Raw genomic sequence first — 21,895 nt, forward strand, 5'->3', positions numbered from 1 at the left:
TGCCTTCCTCCCTCTGACCCCCTTCTTTTCCCAAGGTGACTTCGCCGCCACCTTCTGGTTCTGCGAGGCCCTCCAAGCCCTGGCGCTGCTAGCTTGATAAAGTGCAGCTGGAAAAAGCCTCTCAATTATAAGCATCAAAAGCTTTTTGTGTCTGAGGCTGGCAAGGCTGAGGAGGCTCTGGGCTGCCTTTGATGTGAAAAAAGTGCCTATTTCTATCAGCTGTTCTCCAGCCAGAGAAAGGAGGGGTTAGTTAATGCAGGTCGAGGGCGTCGGACCAGAAGAGAAGGGGTCAGGTACCCAGCTGGAGTGAGTGAGTGAAGAAAGCATCCCGTTCTGTCTCTTTTAGATGAATCTGCAGCAGCTGGACTAACAGAAAAACCTGTGAAGCCCCTAGAGGGGCGGTGTGAGGGGCGATTAAAGCCAGCTCTAACCCCATCGAGGTTAGGAGACCCATTTCTTAAAATAGTGAATTTCTCGGTTGCTGCCATTTGAGACTGAATTACGTGCTGCCTGTAGTAGACTGCTGGGTTTTCCTATATTTATCCACCCTTATCTTGAGTTAGCACAGATTTCTCTGTTTGCTTTGCTTGTATACGTACACACACCACCCAGAGCTGATGATTTATTTCGGCTATCACAAGCTTGGGTATCAGTTTTATTAAAAATAAAACTCATTTCCTGGTTGAGAAAGAGCAGGTGGGCTACACAGTCCCCTCGCAAACCCCCATCAGTGGTCCCTTGCTTTTTCAACGAGGATTTTGAACTACAGTAGAGCAGAAGTATTCTCAGAACAGTAAAAGTTTTTGGATATTCTTTTAAGGTTGGGTTTGGGTCCACAGGGCCTGATATTTCAAGTTGCAGGTTGGAATTATTTTGTTAATTGTGTCTTTATAGCAGGGGCAATTCCGTCTCCAAAATCTATCCCATTATTAACAGCACCTGCTAAGGATTCCTGTTCCTTTGGCAATGAAAACTGTTGTCACTTAAAGAAAAGTTAAAAAACGAACTTCCCTTTATTAGTCAAAAGACTCTATAGCTCTGTCCTTCAAATAGAGGCTGAAATCCAGAACCAGAATGGGGAAAGAAATCCATTCTCATGAAGACCCATTTCTTCTAAACAGAACCTTCAGCCACCTGAGAAAGATCGTCATGAGGCTAGTTTTTCTGATCTGATCTGGTGTGTTTTACCATCCATTCAAAGCTGTGGTTTTGAGGGGCAAGTGAGTTCTGTTTTTACACATGACCTTAATATCAGACGGACTCCAGGACAGATTGATAACACTGGCATTTGGTCAAACTATTTTTAGTTGTTGCAGCAGACTAAATACATATCCCAGCAAAGCTGCCTCACGGCTGTTGTCTATACTGGGAAGCTGAATATCTATCTCTTTATTACAACAGAAAACAAGTTCTCCCCATGACTATATCTTTAAGTGTTTCGTGCCTTTCTGGAAAAAGCTGTTCTGCTATTTTTCTCCAAGTAGAAAGCTTGAACTTTGATTTTTTTTTTTTTTTTTTTTTTTTAAGGCGCAGTCATTGAACGTAACTAAAAGTTTGCGTAATCATTGTGGTAAAATTTAAAGCCGACAAATAAGATTGATGAATTAGTCTTGGAGAAATAGAAACTAGTTGTAAAGTAAACATGAGTTTCTAGTAGAACAGAAATGGATGAACTAGAAAAAGAGGAAAAATGATGTAGAGAAAGGGAATAGAGTGACATGGGGTGGGGTAAAGAGAGAACTACCTATGAAAAAGAATTGCTGAACTGCGGAAAAGGTCATATTGTGAAATCCTCATGCTGTATTGCTTAAAGTTACACAGTGTTCTATGTCAATTATATCTCCATAAAGTTGGGGGGGGGAAAGGTCATGTTGTACGGAGTTTAGCAGACTTTATGAAACCAAATAGTCTATGTCATAACACTGGCTACCATTTTTCAAGTACCTACTATGTGCAATGCACCTACCTTAGGTCATTTTAAAAAAAATAGACTTTAGTTTTTTAGGAGAGTTTTAGATTTACTGAAAAATTGAGAAAAGAGTACAGAGAGTTTCCATACAACCCAGACGCAGTTTTCCCCTATAATTATCTTCCAGCAGTATGGTACATGTGTTAACAATTAAAGAACCAATAGTGATACATTATTGTTAACTAAAATCTACAGTTTATTTAAATTTCTTTAGTTTTTTACCTAACTTCCTATTTCTGTTCTTAGATCATTTTAAGTTCTCTTCATATTTCAGGAATTACATCCTCATTTTTAGAAAAGAAAACTGAGACTCAGAGAGGTTTTGTAATTTGCCTAAAGCACTATGTAGACAGGTGAAAGAGTGGGAATTTAGGCATGGAGTTCTCTCATCCTATCTTTTTAATATACAACACTGGCCAGGAATATTCTAAAATGAAAAAGAGAAGTGATAGCATGTCTCGTGTACTTCTTTACTCAGGATTGTTTCTATATGAGTCGAGAAAGACCTGCCCCTCGAGCCCTTTGGGCACCTATCAAATAGTCAACGTGGCCAAAATAATCGTTTAAGTACTAACTTCATAAAGAGTCTGAAGGAGAGAGATGGGCTGTTAGCTGGTAAATCTGAACAGCAGACTGTTGTCAGTCTTTCTGTGCGGTTTGAGCTGGGGAAAAAAAAAGTATTTTAGCTCAGAAGAACAATTGGGAAGTAGAGGAAAAAGGTGCTGTTGCTGGATCATTCTGATAGTTAATTACTTCGGTTTCACTTTTACTGGGAAAGAGAATGCCTAGACTTTCTAACACTCTTCCCACTTAAAAGAGGGGACTCGAAACAGACTGTGTGAAAACATATTGTTACCGAACAAAGTTCGTGTGCCCAAGGCACAGTGAGGCCAACTGAATGGAAATGTAGGAATTTGGAGCAGAGAAAGGTTTATTGCAGGGCCAAGCAAGAAGAACGGATGGCTCATGCTCAAAAATCCCGAAATCCCTGATGGTTTGGAGGGCGGTTTTCATAGGCAGAATTTGGGGTGAGGGCTGCAGGGTGTGTGACTTTCTTCTGATTGGTTGGTGGTGATGTAACAGGGCGGTGCTCCCAGAATCTTGCGCTCAGCCAGAAGTTGCCTTCCTCCACCTGGGTGTGGGCCTTAGTTCTGCAAAAGAGCTCCAAGGTAGTGTTAGGTATATTCCTTGAGGAGGAACCAGGACCCTGACCCAAGGCTGCATTTTTGTTTCTTGACTGCTCCCAGCCTTGTCTCTGCATCCCCTCCCTTCCCTGATTAGCAACTGAACCTGCCCTTTGGAACTCAGGGAAGGTCATAGAGGTTAAGTGAAGCCTATTTCCTACAAACAAGAAACGGGGGACACAGAGGATTTGTGCCCGGGAGCCCCACAGGGTCTTGCTTGGTTTCAATATTTTATCATTTGTAGGTATATTTTCCTTGTACTACTGTGAATCTAAATATAACATGCAGGTAATGATAATTTATGACCACAATGAAAACCTAGTCATCAGCTGTCACAATGTATGTTTCAGCAGCTGATAAATGACAATTTGAAAAACAGTTCTGAGCTTTTTTTTTTTCTTCTTTTGTCAGAATGCTAGAGTGAATACCTAGAAGTTGGCATGGCAGAGCTACACCATATGTTTCTAAGTTATGTAGTAATGGTGATGAGTGGCTACCTCATGTGAACTAGCTACTTATAGATGTTCCTGAGGGAATGTAAAAGCAGGCACTGTAAAGAATTCTGTGTAATGTGTAGATTAACATGACTAGTTTTTTGGTTTTTTTTTTTTTTTAGTTAGGAACTATTCGTAACGCCTGGGTTACAGATGTCCAAAATGAATATTATGTGTGCATATGCAGGTGTGTATACATGTGTGTCTGTATGTATATGACGAGAGAAAGGGGCAATCCTAAAGTTGTGTCAGTTCTATATGAATTCTTCATTCAAGAGAACTGTTGACTAGGCCAAATGTGTTGTAAGTTCAAGTTACTCATTTCCATGTGATTCAGCTTATATTTTGCCCTAAAATTATGGCTAATGTTGAGTCACTGTTAGCCAGAGAAATTCCTTCTTTATTCATTAACTTCTTTGACTTTGTTGTTCGCTTATGACTCAAAAGCCCATAACTTTCATAAAATTTAAGACCTAGTGCTAGGGAACTATATGTGTGTGTGAGTGTGTGTGTATTTTAAATTAATAATGGTGATTCATCCATTCAGATGTGCTTTGAGGCACTTGGGTTAGCTCCACTATTCAAAATTCTGAAGGGTTGTTTGTCAGTGCAACATACAATTTGCATTTAAAAAAATAAAATATTTTCACCTTTTGAGAAAACTAAACGACTGTTCTCAACCAGGATTCCTTCAAAAAGAATTATATGTTTTTCTCTTCTTCAGGGAAAGAATTGAATTCTTTCAATATGCTTTTTGGCATTTGCTCCCCAACCTTCTTGATGCAATGGGCAGGAACTGTTATGCACTGGTACTAGTAGAGACATTTTGAAGATGCAGAATACCAAAAAAGTAATAAGAGAAGTTCTTGCCTCATTACACACTTGGAATAGCCTTTTGCGTCCCTAAAACTGGACTGAAGAACAAAGGAAATTAAATCTTTCATTCCTAAAAAGTTGTACTGTGTAAAGTGGTAAACGTCAAATGATTCCAAGGTCTTTTTCTGGCAAAAGCAAATTTAATACACAACCATAGGCCATCACATTGAAATATAACCAGTGTTTGGGGCCCGGTGTCTATACAACTTAAGTTGGAATGATCAGGAGAGTTCTACTAACTTAAAGCTAAGTTCTAAAAGAGACCAGTTCTCTCTCTGGCTTCGTGGCAGAAACAGAAGATAGCTTTGAGATATGCTTCTGAATTGGCAACTTATGTTCTAGTTTGGAAGATACCAAATAAATTGAGAGTAAGATAGTGTTTAATTGTAAGATGCTGATTGCAAATCCTAAAGTGGGGGAGGGGGACAGAGAGTACGTATGTGCACGCACGTGCACGCGCGCGCGCGCGCACACACACACACACACACACACAGGATTGGATATAATAGGGAAAATCTTCATGGGGGAAGTAGAGTAGGGTTAGTGATGCCGAAAAGTCGGCCTCTGTGCACTGGTGCCGAGTCGAATCTCAGAGACAGACTTTTGGGTGAAGTAGAAAAGAATAGCTTTATTGCTTTGCCAGGCAAAGGGGGACACAGTGGGCTCGTGCCCTACAAAACTCTGAATCCCAACCGAGGGGGAATTTGGTGAGGAGTTTTATAGCAATGGTTGGGGGGGGGGTGTTGCTGATAAGGATCAGGGTGTGTGTAGGGCCTGCATTCCTTTAATCTGGCCTCAGGCGGTCTCCTGATCTCTCTGGAAGGAAGAATGCTTCATCAAGTAGATAACATCTTCCATTTGTTGGGGGGGTTCTTGTTCTGCAGAAGAGTTCAAAGATACTGTTAATGTGTATCCCTTGAGGGGGAACCAGGATCCTGTCCCAAGCCCACACTATTGTTTCTTGACTGCTCCTCCCTTGTCTCTGCCTCCCCTCCCTTCCCTGATTAGCAACTGTTTGAACCTGACCTTTGGAACTCAGGGAAGATCATGGAGGCTGAAGCCTATTCCCTTCAAACAAGAAATGGGGGACACAGAAAGGCTTCCATGCCCAGGACCCCCACAGGATCCTGCTCAGTTTCACTAGGTCTTAAAGAATTTGTATGATTTGTGTAAGCATAAGGAAAGGCAAGTATTCCTGTTTGGAGAAGAGCATGATGTAGCAGGAATGTGGAAAGGAGTCATTGTTTCTGGGACTAATAGTCCCATTCTTTTGGTTGCAAGTGACAGAAACCCAACTGAAGTGGCTACATCAATAGGAAAATAAGGGGGAGGGGAAAGGTTTATTGGTGCATGTAGTTGAAAAATCCAGTGCAGGGTGATTGACTGCAGGCATGGCTGGATCTAGGAGTTCAAGTGACTTCCTTGATAGAATAAAGAAAGCTGGCTGATGAGGAGAAAAGTTATGTATTGAAACTTGTGTTTGAGCTCAAACTCTACCATTAATAAACCACTGATTGTGGGAAAGTCATTGTCTGTCTCTGGTGTAATTTCTTCATCTGCCTTATGAAGAGAGTATAGGGAAGCCTCAAATAATCTCTACTTTCACCTCTGCATATAATAGTTGATATTTCTTTCTGGGAAATGAGGTTACTAATTATCAAGACTTATAATTTCATTCAAACTTGTATTTGGTATGTTTTCACATTACAAAGTAAGGCATTGTCTTCAAAGAATCTGACAAAAGTTCTCTGTGTCTACATTTTTAGATGAAGAGGTGAGATCTTAAAAGATTATAAGGCTACAGAAATACACAAGAGACTCAGCCTATAGGATGAAACTGACCCAATATATATTTTGTTTTGTCTACAGTGTATTTTTCAAATTTTTGAATTCTCAATATTTAAAGCTTTCAAGTTATTTCATGTAAAAATTTATATTTCTGGCTTCTCTTATAATTGGAAGATGTAGCAAAGCTGAGCCTGAGTTTTTATGAGTCTGCAAAAAGCAATAGAAATAAGACTACCAGCCATCACTTAAATAATGGAATGTTAATCACTTTTAACTAAAATTATGCTTGTTCTAAAGGAACATCATACGTATATGGTTGTTAGAACACCAGCTATCTGGTTCTTGCCAACACCGTCTCTTCTTGCCATTGCTGCTCAGATATTGATGGTCTGACCCTGGCCTCTGTAATGCATCCAAGAAAAAGATCTAGAATTTGGAACTCTGTGTTCCCTGTCTCTGGCAAGAGTTTCTCTGTTGGGATCAGATTTTTAGTTTCTGCAGAATTGGAAGGCTGACAATCAGAATTACCTTATTATTTTTTCTTTTGTCAGTCCAAGCATATAACAGAATTACTTCTCTGTTGTTAGCAGGTAAAGAAAAGGGGATAAAGTCAGTCAGTGATTCAAAGTCTGGTCATTGCTTTTGACATGTGATGGGTAGTGAAGGACGGTGGTTAAAAGCATCAACTCTGAAACTTGAATGCCTAGGTTTGCTTTCTTGGATGTGCCCCAAACTGGCTCTGTGATTTGGGGCAACTTACTTAAACTCTCTGTGGCTCAGTTTACTCATCAGTAAAGTGGGGATAGTAATGGTAGCTCCATCATTGAGTTTTTGTGAAAATTAAGTGAGATAATACAGTAAAGCTCTTAGAACAATGCCTGGCCTGTGGTAAGTGGTATGTAAGTGTTTGTTCTTGTTATTGCTAAGTTGATATGTGCAATTTTGTGTTATTTTTATTTGTGAAAGGGCTGTATGTGAAGTTCTGACCAGAGCAAGCCTTACTGTTACCATCATCCTGATCATCATTATTGACATATAAGCCAACCCAGAAGGCAATGGTTACCATGATAGCATCATCTACAGAATAGATGAGGTTGAGGGTACAATACATCCCTATTTCTCTTTTGTTGAGACACTTCATTAACTGCAGGCCATCGGTTCAAATCCCTGGTCAGTTTTGTGACCTAGTAGCAATAACGGTATTGTTGCATTTTTGTCCACCAAATGCCCCCACGCTATTTCAAACTACAATACCTTTGCTCATGCTCTTCCTTCTGTTAGAACATCTTTCTCACTTGTCTTCACTTGATTTGCTCTTGTTTGTTTCTTAATTAACTCAGGTGTTACCTCCTTCAAGAAACCGTACCTAAATCTTTATGTTGGGCTAAATGTTACCGTAATTCCCTAGTCTAGTCCTCCTTTTCCTCCTATACATTATATTTAAATTACCTTTTCTGTGAGTGCCTCTTTCCCACTAGACTGTAGGAATCCCAAAGACAGGGACCACATTTTATTCCTCTTTGATTCCCCATCTCCTAAAACAGTGCCTGGAACATAGTAGGTGCTTGTAGACATTGACTGTTGAAATTCTGCACTGATGCTTTATTTCCTAGGAAGTTTCTATGGAGAGGACACGAAGGGCTCTTAAATACAGTCTGCCTCTCTCATGGAGACACAACTCACATACTTTTACAAAAGCTTCTCAGTGGAAAACATAGAGGGTAATCCAGTTACCCCATGGTTTCAAAATAATTCATGTTGCAGAAACATACCATCAGTCACCTCCCAGCCTGGTTTATTTATACCAACAACTGACACATTTCTCGATCCGTTATAGAGGAAAGGCTTCTTTCAAAGACCATATGCAATGATGAATTTCTTGCAGTGACTGACTCTCAGTTGAACTTGAATCACCATAGTGCATGTTTAAGTGACCAAACCTTAAGCCAAGGTGAGAACTAAATCTCCATATTGGGCATATGTTTTATTTGACTTAATTCTTTCTGAAGAAAAAAAAAAAGAGTAGTCAACAGCACTAGGGAAAGTTAGGCTGTTGAAAATATTAGCAATCTCAATATTGCCAAAGTTATATAATAGAATCTAAGTTCTACATATTTAGACATAAGTAAATATGCTTCTTTTCTCTATTTTTATTCTCTTATGGGATTTTGGCACTGTTTTCTCTCTCACTGTAAGCTGTGTAAAGTCCCTTCAGAGTGTAGTTAGAATATAAATAAATAATGACTGTAGTGCTATCGCATATTGGATGTGGTAATAAGAATATAAGATGGGTGTGAAATATCTGTAAAGAAAAACTGCTTAGGTATGGATTTTTCTGATGCCTTTCATTAGTCAAAAGGAAAATCATCTTTGCTAAGCCATTCCTTTCATTTTAACAAGGAGAGCAAACATTTGAGAAGTTTGAAAAATAAATTGAATTATCAAATCCCTAAGTGTTCCAAGCTTCTGGCTACCCTTCTAAAATTGAGAGATTTGGAATAAACTGATAATATATTGATGTCCTCTAGAGCCTATGGGAGGAAAATGCAACCTGTCAATGTGGTGTTTTTCAGGATCACTTCATGCAGTAGGAAAGTTTTGAGATACTTTGCAGTTAACTTCTTTTTTGAATCCCTAAGTTTTTGGGGAGTACATGCTAAGTTTCAAACCCTCCAGGGGCTGTAGTGCTTTCAGAAAGACAATGGGATTTTGGAGAATATGCACAGTGGTACAGAGAAGCTAATGTGCCACTTAAGAAAGCACAGGGAAAACACTGAAAATTCTTGCAAATAATTATGCCTTCTGTTGCCCATGCAGAAGAACAGCCTTTTGGTGTGGATGGTAGGCATAGAGTTGTTTAAGCAAATGAGTTAAAATATATCTTGAACATCTCTGGCGATTTTTCTGACAAGTACAGCAACTGTTGTCTATAAGGCAGCGTGTCACAACATACTGTGTTCAAAACAGTTCTTGGGGGCTCTTCCATATTCAATTTTTGTTTGTTATACATCATCAGACGACATTGTTTTGAACCACTTCTACATACAAGAAACTCACTAAATCCTGTAGGCAAAATATGGAAAAACGTTTTAGACAGCTTTCCTGATCTCTAAGAACCTATCAGTCTGCTTGAGAAGTTGAGGTACATCAACGCTGAACAGAGAGCTTATAGTGTAAGGCAGGATGTGGTGAGCATCTGAATCTTAAATACTAGTGTTTTTCAGGTCTTCATCTTTGGCTCACTTTATGGGTTGATTATGTCCCCCCAAAAGCCATACATTGAAGTCCTAACCCCCAGTACCTTAGAATAGGGACTTATTTGGAAATAAGGTCTTTGCAGTTGTAAGTAGTTAAGAAGAGGTCATTAGGGTGGACCCTAATCCATTATAACTGGTGTCCTTATTGAGAGGGGAAATTTGGACGTAGAGACGAGCACACAGGGAGAACAGCATGTGAAGAGGAGGGCAGAAATTGGAGTGATTCTTCTCCAGGGGAGGAACACCAAAGATGGCCAGAAGCTAGGGGAAAGATACAGAGTATATTCTTCCTTACAGCCCTCAGAAGGAGCCGACCCTGCCAACAGCTGTAAGACAATACATTTCTGTTGTTTAAGCCACCTAGTTTGTGGTACTTTGTTACAGCAGCCCTAGCAAACTAGTACAGCCCTCTTCTCATCTCTGTCCCGTCTCTCAGCAACCTCACCACTGATGATGGCTTTGGCTACTAACATCTCTACACTTGCCTTCTCAAATCTGGGGCTCCAGGACAGGCCTCTCACCAGACCTCAAATCCGTACATCAGTGCTGCTGAAGGGGTGGTCTCAGACTGGTGCAGTCAGTGAATGTTTTGTCATGGGTCCACAAGGAGATAAGGAACTTGCACTAGAATGTAAATCAACTCACTGCTTTCTTCCAGAAAGTCTCGCTACAAAAAAGTGTCAGCTAAATTGAACCGATTAATGATAGAGTTGATGTAATTTCCAGTACTAGCACTTTATCTTGGTGCAGACCAGTAGCGAGCAGTTCACAGATGGCACAGGTCTACACATTACACTTGGAAGAGCACTGACCTCCATCACATCTCCCCTAGGATGTCCTCAGACCACTCAACAGTGGAATTTCTCACCAAGACTCCTTCCCCCCTCTATTTTCGAACTCAACGAAGATAAATTTATTGTCTTACGGTTCTGGAATACAGTTCTGGTGCTCCTGTATAGCCAAGCTTTTCAAGGCTGAAGTGCACAACTCAACTTCAGATCTTCACTGTTGGTCATCGCGTCCTTGCCACCAAAGGATACACCCATCCTGTTGATGTTCCTCCTGATAAAGTTTTCATCTCTTTCTCCTCTTCATCACTGGTGCCCTGCTTTGGGCCCTCATGATTGCTTGCATGGACTTTTGCAATAACCTTTTAACTGTTCTCTCTGCTTGCTTTCTTGCCCTCATTGCATCCGTCTACCATAGTGATCATTCTGAAGCACCAGTCCAGTCGTGACCTTTCCCTGCTCAGAATGCTTCTGCAGCTTTCTGTTGCCTACACAGGATAAACTCTAAACTCATTTGCATGGCATAACTGGGTCCTTCCTCCCCACCCAGCTTCAACTCCTGCAATTCTGCACACACCCTTGGCTTCAGCCTATATTAAGCCCTTAACATCCCTGCATTGTCATATGCTCTTTTGTGCCACAGTGTCTTTGCACATGCTCTTCCTCCAGCTTGAAAAGCCCTTCCCATCTTGCCCATCAGACTCATAGGCAGAGAGTGGCACCTAGGCATTAAAAAGAACAGGAACAAATAGTGACTATTTATTGGATGTTTACTCTGTATACTCACTGTTCTATAAATTTATAAGCTTTATCTCATTTATTCCTGATAAGATAGGTACTAATCCTCTTAACCCTACAGATGAGGAAAGCAAGAGGCAAAGTAGTTAAGGAACTTGTACTAGGTCACACATTTAGTAACAGGTAGAGGTGCGTTGGAGTCCAGGTGGTCTGACTGTAGCTGGCACTGTTAACCTTGTGCTGTTTTAATTATATTATGGCATTGGGCACATCTTACTTCAATGTTGTACACCTGTTTCTCCTGACTCTACAGAGATGATCATTTAGTATTCTCCAGTGTCCGGTAGATGGTGCACCATAATAGGTGCTCAGTAAACAGTTCATGCATTAATTTATGCCAGTTGAATTCGTGATTATTTAGAGTAATAAACATTCCCTACCATTTATAGCAAGTTCACTGAGATAACCTCATTTCTTCTTTAAAACAAGCTTTTTGCATACGTGGAGTATGTATTCTAAATCCCTGTTTTGGAGTGGGAGTGGGGTCCAGAGATGTCCTACTGGCTGCACAGAGCCGTAAGACACCAACCTGGGCCTCCTGAACACATCTAGGGCCCTCCCACCACGGAGCTGGTCTTGGAGTCACACTAAATATAGCCAGGGCCACTGAAGACTTTTGAAAGTCATAGTGACTCACGTTTTTAGAAAGTCTCATAGCAAATATATTAAAACGTACCTCACTTCCAACAGCCACTTATCTTTTTTATTATGAAAAAACTGGAAAGGATTTTTTTCAGTCTTGCTTTTGAAACTATTTGTCTCTATGACTTGGTTAATAAATGACTGATTTCTCAGGAATCATAGTATCTTCATAGGAACCTTGGCAAACTGAAAAAAACCAACCTCACCAATTGTTGTTAATTCTAGTGATATTTTAGGAACTCTAAATTTAACAATGAATGAAGTTGACACATGTTTGGAAGTCACTTAACTAAACATTTATTAATTTTGATTTTCCAGTTTTAGTTGTACATTTTGGAGACAGTACATTTCATTTGAGATCTCGGACTTTTTTTTAGGCCCCTGGAAAATTTCGAGATTCTGGTCACTGTGCCTCAGTTGCTTAACAGATAAAATAGGCTTTGACCAGGCTTGATGGGGGAAGTGGCATTTGAATTAAGCCTCAAACTAACTGAGAAGATCAAAGGATGGGGAGGTGATGTATTTTGGGGGGAATGAAAGACACTTGCACGTATTCAGAGATGAGATAATGCAAAGCAAGTCTGAGGACCTCTGGACAAATAGGATTGTGTAAGATTCCAATATTGGAGATAAAAAGAAATAAGAACAAAGGTTTTGTTCATGACTGTGGATGAACACCACCAGTGTGAAGAGGTGGGGCGGGGTTGGGGGTACTTTATCCCGTAGGCCATGGAGAACCACTGAAAATTCTGAGCACAGCAAAGCCATGACCACTAAATGGTTTTAAGGAGATTCATCTAAGCGTAGTGTGTGGAGAGCATGGAGGAGGGAGAGAAGGGAGGGGTGTAAATGTCTTCACAGTGTGAGGAAAGGTCTTGTATTAGGCTTGAATGTTTTATCCAACACAGATCATCTTTATATTTTCGTGGGGAAATTTGTAGAAAATCTCAGAAAATTAGTGCCTGTATGTAGAAGTGTCTTGAATCACTAGTTCAAAGGCATTCCATTAGAACAACTGTTGACCCTTCTCTGCAGTTTATTAGAGTAATTTTTATGTATTTGTCATAATGTGCAGGGTATGAGTGTTCATTTCTCTTCTTACAAATCTTAAAAAAGCAAAACAAGGTGCCTGCCCTTTAAATTATACTGAATTTCAGTGACCAGTATCTGATACCTTCCTGTGCAGGTGCAGAAACACTCCTGCATAACACTGGGGAGGACATAATGGCTCTTGGACAAAGATCATAGAGCTGGACCTGGTGTCATTTCAGAAAGTGTACATGTGATTCCACTGCACAGTCCAGTTGACCTAAAGGATCCACATGGAGCTTAATCTGGCCCCAAGAGGGCCTGAGCCCCATAATAACCCCAGGTTTATATCAAGCCTACAGGAGGGCAATGGAGGGGCCTGGCTTGTAGTAAGGCTAAGGGATCTGGAGAGAACATTTCTAAGAGCGCTAACCAGACTAGGGGAGATTCTTGAACTTGTCCCTACCACCGTATGATTCTATTCCCCAAACTGACCCCAGTTTGCACAGGCATCTGCGGGGCTGGGGATGGGTGGGTAGGGTACATTCACACTCCCCGCCCTTCCTCACTTCTCAAGTGGAAAGATTCTGATATTAGTGGTAAGATTCCAGAAAAGATATTGGACTGCATTTATTAGTGGTCAGAATCCCTTACATTAAAAGGGAAGCGCAGGGTTCCCAGTAGTCTTTTTCTTCCTGCACATTGTTGGGTACTATCCTCTTTTCTACCTTTCACATGTTAATAGAGGTGGTAAAATTTGGATGTAGGCCTAGGGGTAAAGAAAGGTTACATGCTCCAGCCAAGTCTTCCGAAGTTCTAATAATAAAGAGAGATTTTATTTTCCACTTGTCAATGTCATCTGTGTGCATCACTCTCCTGAGAAGGTGGGTGACTTTGGTCTAAGATAAGATTCAGGTATTCCTGGGTCAACAGGTTATTACAACATCTTAGAGCTTCAGAACACTACATTAATTACGGGAGGATCACAGTCGGCTTCCTGGAGGAGGGTGCACTGCAGCTGAGGAATACGTAGTATTTGAATACGGGGAGGCAGGAGAATAGGTATTCTAGGGGCAGCATGAGCAAAGACACAGAAGCCACACAAAGCTAGAACAAAGAGCACATACAAGGCATAAGATTGGAAAGGGAGGTTGGGACCAGGTAGCGGTAAACACTGAATACTAGTAGACTTTGTGTGTTGTTCTTTATTTGATAGGCAGTCGGGAGCCTTTGAAAATGACCTGTACCCCTGAGTAGCTCCCATGGAAGTACCACTAAACTGAGGCCTAGGGCCCATCACAGATAATGCAGACATCTGAGCGATTGCCAAACCGGGGCAGGGTGGGGGGGGTGATTGGCCTTGACCTTGTCCTGATGTGATATGTTTTCCTATAAGGCAGCTGAAGCTTCAAATTTTCCAAAGAATATGTCAACACAAGCAGAATGTCTTATTTGCAAAGGACATGATTTGCTCCAGCATTTTTCCATGACCAGGTTAGAAACCACTTCCTATGAGCTTTGACAATGGCCCCACATTATTTACCAGCTTTCTTTCCTATTTGCCTGGCAATGGAGAAAAGGATTTCTTTCTCCTATCTACTCGCCTCAGGCAGCCTAGGTACTTCTGTATGTTATGATTCAGCATTAGAGACCTTCAGAGTAAACAGACACAGGTTAAGATTTGTACTTGTTTTAATTAATCAGAAGCACATTTCCCCTACCCCACCGAAGCAGAAGTTCTAAACAATTGTGAGTCTGTTGTTTGATCCAACGAGCTTTTTTTTTCGTATTTCTATGTGCTGAGAGCTCAAATCTGTCTTTTAGTCAATATTCAATTAGGATTTGACTCGGAAGGCTCTGCTGAGCTCTTTACAGGAGGGCAAGACATAGTCACTTACTCTCACCTCTGTGTGCAGAAAACCATCCATTTTCACTAAAGAAAGAAAGGTAGGTCTGCTGCAGCATAAGTTAAATATTATGCTAAATTAAGTGTCTGTTTACTTCTTATGACCTGGCAATAAACAACCATGTTCGAAAAGACTTGATGGAAAAGAAAACCAAATTTAACATTCTGCATATTGCATACACCAAAATTTAGGGTGATTTATGATCCAGAACATTTTCCTCTTCTCCACTTACAGTAAGAACTCTGTGTGTTTCTGTTTTGTGTACTCTTCCAAATGCTTTTATATAAGGATTTCTCTAATCACTATCCTCTGGCATAGTCTTTGTTTCTGGCAAAATCTATTACTCAATAATTATCTGTCATTGAGCTATGGTTTTGGAACAAAAACAATTCACTCCTAGGATTTACAGTAAAAATCTTAACAGATTTTTTACAAATACGATAGCAACAAAGATATTTAGAGAATGCAGTAATTTATTTCGATTTTAGTTACACCAAATTTACCTGCCTACTTAAAATGCCACATCCTTGGGGACAACAGCAATGTGAGACATTTATGTTAATTTGGGTGAAAATTTACACTTGTTCCATGACCCCAAACTCATTTAAGCAAAACATATCATTAAAGTGATATGGATAATCCCCCAAATTATCCAGTGAATTTTAATCAGTATGATAAGCCAATTGAGATGATTCAAATGAAACTTTCAATTGTACCTTGTAAATACTAGAAATTGTTATTTTTAGTGGACAGTATTGGTTACCTACTTGTTATTCATGCCCCAATGCCAAACAGAATTATAGTTTTTTCAGGTAACTATTTTTCCCCGTCCCTAGCTTCAGGAATAGATGGAGATTTGTCCGAGGCAATCAGCACATGACACTGTACTAAAAATGCAGTTGGTTCATGGGTGACCACCTGACCTAAGTTGATCCAGTGAGACTAAATGGAAGGACTTGTATTTCATGCTTGGGAGAAAAGTTTTACTTCTCCTCTCCTGATGGACACACCAAGGAAACATGTGCTGTCATTGCTACTGGCAACCGTATTAGAACCATGATAAATGGGATTGTTTCCTTAATTTCTCTTTCTGATCTTTTGTTGTTAGTGTATAGAAATGCAACAGATTTCTGTGTATTAATTTTCTATCCTGCAACTTTACCAAATTCATTGATGAGCTCTAGTAGTTTTCTGGTAGCATCTTTGGGACTTTCTCGGTAGAGTGTCATGTCATCTGCAAACAGTGATAATTTTACTTCTTCTTTTCCAATTTGGATTCCTTTTATTTCTATTTCTTCTCTGATTGCCGTGGCTAGGACTTCCGAAACTATGTTGAATAAAAGTGGTGAGACTGGACATCCTTGTCTTTTTCCTGATCTTAAAGGAAATGCTTTCAGCTTTTTACTGTTGAGTATGATGTTAGCTGTGGGTTTTTCATACATGGACTTTATTATGTTGAGGTATATTCCCTCTGTGCCCACTTTCTGGAGAGTTTTCATCATAAATGGATGTTGAATTTTATCAAAAGCTTTTTCTGTATCTACTGAGATGATCATATGGTTTTTATTTTTCAATTTGATAATGTGATGTATCACATTGATTGATTTGCGGATATTGAAAAATCCTCACATCCCTGGGATAAATCCCACTTGATCATGGTGTATGATCCTTTTAAGGTATTGTTGGATTCAGTTTGCTAGTATACTGTTGAAGATTTTTGCATCTATGTTCAGCGGTAGTATTGGCCTGTAATTTTCTTTTTTTGTGGTATCTTTGGTTTTGGTATCAGGGTGATGTTAGCCTCACAGAATGAGTTTGGAAGTGTCCCTTTCTCTGCAATTTTTTGGAAGAGTTTGAGAAGGATAGGTGTTAACTCTTCTCTAAATGTTTGGTAGAATTTGCCTGTGAAGCCATCTGGTCCTGGACTTTTGTTTGTTGGGAGTTTTTAAATCACAGAAGCAATTTCAGTACTTTTAATTGGTCTGTTCATATTTTCTACTTCTTCCTGGTTCAGTCTTGGGAGATTGTACCTTTCTAGAAATTAGTCCATTTCTTCTAGGTTGTCCATTTTATCAACATATAGTTGCTGTGGTAGTCTCTGATGATCCTTTGTATTTCTGTGGTGTTGGTTGTAACTTCTTTTTCATTTCTGATTTTATTGATTTGGGTCCTCTCCCTTTTTTTCTTGATGAGTCTGGCTAAAGATTGGTGGTAATGTAAATTGGTATAGCCACTATGGAGAGCAGTATGGAGGTTCCTTAAAAAACTTAAAATGGAGGTACCATATGATCCTGAAATCCCACTGCTGGGCATATATCTGGAGAAAACTATAATTTGAAACGATACATGCACCTCAGTGTTCATAGCAACACTCTTTACAATAGCCAAGACATGGAAGCAACCTAAAGGTTCATCAACAGATGAATGGATAAAGAAGATGTGGTATCACTTTGCTATACACCTGAAACTAACACAACATTGTAAATCAACTATACTTCAATTAAAAAAACAAAAAAAACACTGAGGAGATAGGCTGAAGCCAAGGCTGAAAATAGTAAAATAGTTGAGATATGGAGATAACTTGAGTTTCTGACGATAGTAAAAAGCCAAAACATTAAGTCAGACTGGGAGCCTACCCTTTATCTGGACTTCCAATAAGGTAGCAAATTCTCTTGTTCTGTAAGTAATTTTGAATTACAGGCAAAACTAGTGTATCCATGCTGTATTTCTCCAAAACAGGAGTTCCAGGACTCAAATTATCAGGCCTTAACTCTCAAATTTATTTTGCATATTTAGATTCAGACATAGGTAGAAATAAAATCCTATTTATCATGTGAGAAGCAAAATAAGAATTATTTTCTTCCAACTCCATGTATATTTTGGCCAAAAATAAAGTTTGTTGATTAGATATAAATCATGCCTGACCACAGGGTTAGCTTTTATTATAACTAAAATGGTAAAATGAATTCAATGAAATAGTCTTCCTTAGTCTGACTTAAGTTGACTAGTTTACATATTTTTCTGTTAAAAAAAGTAAAACATGTTTATTACAGAAAAATCAAATAATATGGAAATATATAAAGTAGAACTAAAAGTAATCCCCTTATCCCCCCACCCAAAGACATCCACTCTACACATAGAACATATTTATATTACCTACATGGAGACAGAGAAGGAGACCAATATTTTATATATATACTTCATATGCAAGTAATAATTCTATATATAATGTTTGCATCCTGCATTTTTACAGGACAATATGTAAAGAAAATCTTTCCATGTCAGTAAATATAAAATACGTCTTCTCCTAAATAGCTTGTAGCAATCCAGTTTATGGATGAACCATAATTTATTCAACAAGTTGTTTATTGATTTCTGTTTCTTACTACTGTATGTGTTCCACAGTGAGTATCTTTGTGCACGTATCTTTCCACGCTTCTTCAAATGTGTACGCCCTTAATATAAAGACTATGTTTGTTTAAAATTTGTTACCAGTTTCCAAAGCATCTGTAAATATTTACACCCCCACCAGTGGGGCATGAGCATGTCTGATTCCCCATGTTAAAACTGGACATCATTTTTTGTTTTGTTTTGTTTTGCCAACCAGATGGGTGATTTTTAAAATTCTGTATTTACGTTTCCTCTTTACATATTTATTGCATCTTTATAGTTCTTCTTTTACAAATTCTCTGTTACATTCTATTCATTTTTCTATTTATTATTTATTTTTAAAAGCTCTTTCTATTTTAGTGGTATTAACACTTTGTCGTATACGTGCTATTTATGTTTTGTTATTCGTTGTTAGACCTTTTTAGTGTTTATTTGTTATGTTCTTGGCCTATTTATGTTTAGCTGAACAGAATTTTTTAATGTAGTGAACTCTGTCCACTTTCCCCCTTTATGGTTTCTGGGTTTCATGCAAAGAAGTACCTGTTCTTCCCAAAGATTATAAAACTGTTTATGCATATTTTCTTCTACAACTTCTGTGGTTTCATTTATTGCCTTTATATTTTTGACTCATCTGAAATGTATAATGGTGTAATGAATGAAATATGAAACACACTTTTCAAACAACTAGCTAGTTTTCTCAACATCATAGATTAAATAATCTATTTGCTCACAAGCTATGTTAAATGCCTCTTTATAAATACACTAAATTCTTATTAATATTTGGTTTTATTTTTGTGTCCTGGGTAGAAAGCCATTAATCTAAGTTTCCCTTCCTGCACCATAACTACTTTATTTCATGACTGTAGCTTTTTGATAGGTTTTAAGATATAGTAACAGAGAAGTTCCTTTTATTACACTTCTTCAGAATATCCCTGTGTCTTCTTGCATTTTTTATTTTTTGGGAAAATACTATTTAGTGATTCTGTCAGTTTTAAAATAAAAGATCATTTGGATTTTGATTAAAATTCCATTGTATCTATACAATGTCCCTATAACGTAGGGAAAGCTGATATCTTTATGGCATTGAGTAATCCTGTCTAAGAATTAAAATCTCTGCATTAATTCAAATATTTCGATGTATCTCAGTTTATTTTTGTAGTTTTTCAAAATATATGCCCTAAATATTTATAGTAAAATTTATTTCTAATTAAACTATGACATTTATTATTTGGGCGCTCTTAGGTGACTCCCTGCATTAACCGAAACTCTATTCACTCTGCAAAGAAAAGGTGCTCAGGGCTAATATGCTGCTCTCTAATATACTTCTGCCCCTATCAGCTGAGATATTTGCTCATCAAGAGTAATTGTGCTTCCCAAATCTGTTTAGGCTAGTTTCTGTAGTTATTGTAATTCCATAATTCAATTAAATGTTATATAACTTAATGATATATGATTGTAAAAACAAAAGATAGTCTTTGTTTATTTTAACCAAGTTGATTGCTCTGGGAAGTTTCAATTACATCTGAAAATGTCATTAAATTGTAGTTGGGCACAGCTACAGTACAGTTTTGGTGGAAAAGTCATAAATATCTAAAGGATTTTTTGATCAGATTGCTTTGCAAGTTCTCTAATTTTTACTCCTCTTTCAAGAAATAAAAATTGGAAATCATCTATATATTATGTGTATTAATGAGGCTGTGAAACCTATATATAAAGGCAAAGTTGTAACCATACATCAAAAAATCAGCAAATGAATAATTCTAAATTTTAAGTAAAATTGTATTTGTTACCTTATGTGTTATGATTCTCTACTTCAACTACTTTTTCTTTTTAACCCACCAAATGCTGTCTTGATTGCATTGGACAAGAAGAATTCTTGAGTATTTTATGTTTTTGTTGACATGTATAAAACATACACATTTTTCAAATATTTATTACTTGTCATTCTAAATAGTTTTAGGATATTTTTTGTATTTCTTGATAATGAATTATTTAAAATTAAAATAATAATTTTACTTCTTTTCCAATATGATTACCTTTTCTTCCAATTTCCTTGGCTAACATTGACTTCTTTGTTACTACTATACATGGCAGGAGAATGCTTTCAGGTATATAAAATTTGAAAATAAAATCAGGACAACTAATTTTATTATAGTTATAGTTTTCTTTGAAAATAATTGGAACTTATGTGTAGTGAAAATTGAGCATACACCAAGAGAAGAGAGTCCAATTACCATGCTGGGATCTTTGTCTATTTTGAATAGGGTTCATTCTAAATACCTCATTCTAGACTAAAAGTTTAAAAATGTATTGAATGAATATTTCTAATTTTGGATATTTGAAATAAAAATGTTATAAAATATAAGAGGCAGCCAACTTTTAAAAAGTTAAAAAAACTAGCACTCCATCTGCATTTAAATTTCACTATTATTTGTCTTTTTAATGAAGAATTTATCATGCACAAAGGGGAAGTATTTTCAGGCTCAGGGTAGCAGCTTCATATTGGGAAGAAGCTAAGGAAACTGGAACACATTTTCTTATGACCACACAATCCCATCCAAGCAAAAGACATATGCAATCTTTTGTAAACTAGACTTTTCTCAGCCTGGTCATGTTTCTCACCCACATCCATGAAGGAAAGCAACATATAAAACTCCTAAGCTAGCTGTTAATAATCTGCTTACTGGTCTCTATGTTCTTGGACTGTAGAGAACACCCAATCTGAAAGGCATTTCCCAGAATCCCCTTTGTCATTAATGAGTGTCCTCCCTCAGAAAGGTGTGATCTGAAGCTTAAAATTACACACTTCATATTTAGAGACTCTGGAATAAAATTCCCTGCACCAAAACAGATGAATGTTCCTGCCACCAGATACATTGATTGCTTGCTGTGACCTTCACAGGGCAAAACTATGAAAGGAACGTGCAGAGACACTTACTGTTTTAACAGAGATTAGTAATTTTATTCTATCAGTAACAACCACATGGATTTTCTCAATCTACGTAATTAAAGAAATGTTGAACTTGTGGGTTGGAGTTGTTGACAAGTGAGTCGCTTTTAAAGCTTTCTGCGCTGAGGTTTCTGTGTTTTAGTCATTCCAAATAAAACTTTTTTCTCTTTTCTTTTTTTTAACAAATGGCCTGAAAATGCTGAAATGCATGCCGTTCAAGTAGTTTGAGCATAAAAGGAAAGTAAGAAAAGAGGATTCAGGCTTTCCTTTTACTTACTTGGTCATATATATTTTAGATGCCCTATCACAAAATATCACTATATTCTTGACTATAGGCTATAAATACTGAATTGAAAAACAGTGTGATTGAGTATGATGGAATCCATTCTGACTTGACCTGGTAGAATTATATTTTATTTTTTGGAGGTTCGTTCTTTCTTTATGTTTTTAGTTTGCCTGCAGAAAGGGGTGGTGAAAGTGGCAGTGATCACAGTGATGTTTTCCCCTGTTTGTTCTGTTATTCATTTAAGAGTTCAGTTCATTCCCTTTGTGCAGAATTAATATGTCAAGTTTGAGATAAAGCATTTGAATCACTGCTTCGGTAGGCTTCCTAGGGCTTGCAGCTTATTTACATATCACTGGAGAATTGGGAGAAAAGATGCCAGAAGATATTATCAGTCCAGTATCTTTTAAACATTTTTTAAAATAAAAGAATAATTGAATATTGAAAATTCAGTAACATAGCTCTGATCTGAGTTATTTTAAGTTTGTAGTTATTTTATGTGTTCATTCTGTGCTACATAGACAAGTGGATGAGTAACTA

At 38.1% G+C, this 21,895-nt stretch overlaps 1 protein-coding gene across 4 annotated transcripts in view; it reads left to right on the forward strand.

Annotated features, from left to right (window-relative positions):
- The window catches only part of CADPS (calcium dependent secretion activator), a 483,330-nt gene that overhangs the window by 1,577 nt on the left and 459,858 nt on the right, over positions 1-21,895 (forward strand). The window lies entirely within an intron of this gene.

Source organism: Eschrichtius robustus, chromosome 12 (genome assembly GCF_028021215.1).
Source record: "Eschrichtius robustus isolate mEscRob2 chromosome 12, mEscRob2.pri, whole genome shotgun sequence".
NCBI classification, from domain to species: domain Eukaryota; kingdom Metazoa; phylum Chordata; class Mammalia; order Artiodactyla; family Eschrichtiidae; genus Eschrichtius; species Eschrichtius robustus.